Below are 1,033 nucleotides of genomic sequence, written 5' to 3'. Positions count from 1 at the left end.
ACCTTCATAGATGACATGTTGAACCAATGATCATGAATCTCTCTCTGGCTGATGATATAGTGATTTCTTTTGCAGGGATTGAGCTGACAAATACTAACCTTTTGCATCTTTCAAGAGGGAGTGTTGAAAAACAGGATGTCTTGTATGCAATGGGAAACATGAATTTGAGAATCCCATAATTCAGGAACAGCAACATGTGGAAGATGCCCAGCGTAGAGGTAGGTTCTTTGGATCTCTTTTTACCAACTTCCCAGCTACTTTTGTCACATTTTCTTGTCTTTACAAATCAATCCTTACAACAGGTTTAAACAGTTTCTTTTTGCAGAGATGTTACTCCTTTCATCTGTTACTCTGGATTTGGGGCCAGGCTTGGGAACAAGAAAGAATCAGGCATGTATAACCTCTATAAGTACTTAATGCTAAAATTACTACTTTTGGAAATGCTAATAATTAGAGCATGCTATCTATAGTAAGGAAGGCAACAATGGTTCCAGTAGAAACCCCCTGAACTCATAGTGTAAGGAAGATACCCTCTTTTCCAAAGAAGGAACTAGGAAATTTAATCAGAAGTATAATCAGGAATTTCTGAGCATTCTCAGAAATTGTGAAAATACACAAAGTAGCTTCCTAGAGCCAAAGAACATGAATATATGCAGGGTGCAGAATTGCAATTGCACACTGCTTATCCAGCCCTAGCCACTAAATAGTTATGGGCCTTGCTCCAGGGCTGGGAACCTGCCTTCCGCAATGGGATGCAATGCACAGTGGGAGCTTTAAGCTCTGCCAGTCAGTGTAGGATCTTTGCTTGAAAGAGCAATGAAAAAAGAAAAGCAGAATCAGTCATGACTATTCAAGAACAAATTGGAAAGGCCAATAGCAGGAAGGATTCTACTCAGGATTTTTTATTAGTTCAGTCCATGGTGGCACTGTCTCCATTCAGGTTGTTTTTCCATGGAGAAAAGCAACAGATATTACAAGGCTGGCCTTTGGGCTACAGCACAGAAATGGGGGTATGGGGAAGAAGCAGGGATGG

The 1,033-nt window shown here is 40.6% G+C and overlaps 1 long non-coding RNA gene across 1 annotated transcript; it reads left to right on the top strand.

The window, feature by feature from the left end:
- Positions 1-11: 11 nt before the first annotated feature.
- Positions 12-927, top strand: LOC121918831. Its single transcript, XR_006101313.1, has 2 exons — positions 12-218; positions 313-927. It is a non-coding gene; the product is annotated as an uncharacterized LOC121918831 (long non-coding RNA).
- The last annotated feature ends 106 nt before the right edge of the window (positions 928-1,033 follow it).

This window comes from Sceloporus undulatus, unplaced genomic scaffold, assembly GCF_019175285.1.
Source record: "Sceloporus undulatus isolate JIND9_A2432 ecotype Alabama unplaced genomic scaffold, SceUnd_v1.1 scaffold_42940, whole genome shotgun sequence".
In the NCBI taxonomy this organism is placed as follows: domain Eukaryota; kingdom Metazoa; phylum Chordata; class Lepidosauria; order Squamata; family Phrynosomatidae; genus Sceloporus; species Sceloporus undulatus.
The sequence above is the reverse complement of the archived record's forward strand: the minus strand, read 5'-3'. Positions and strand labels throughout refer to the sequence as shown.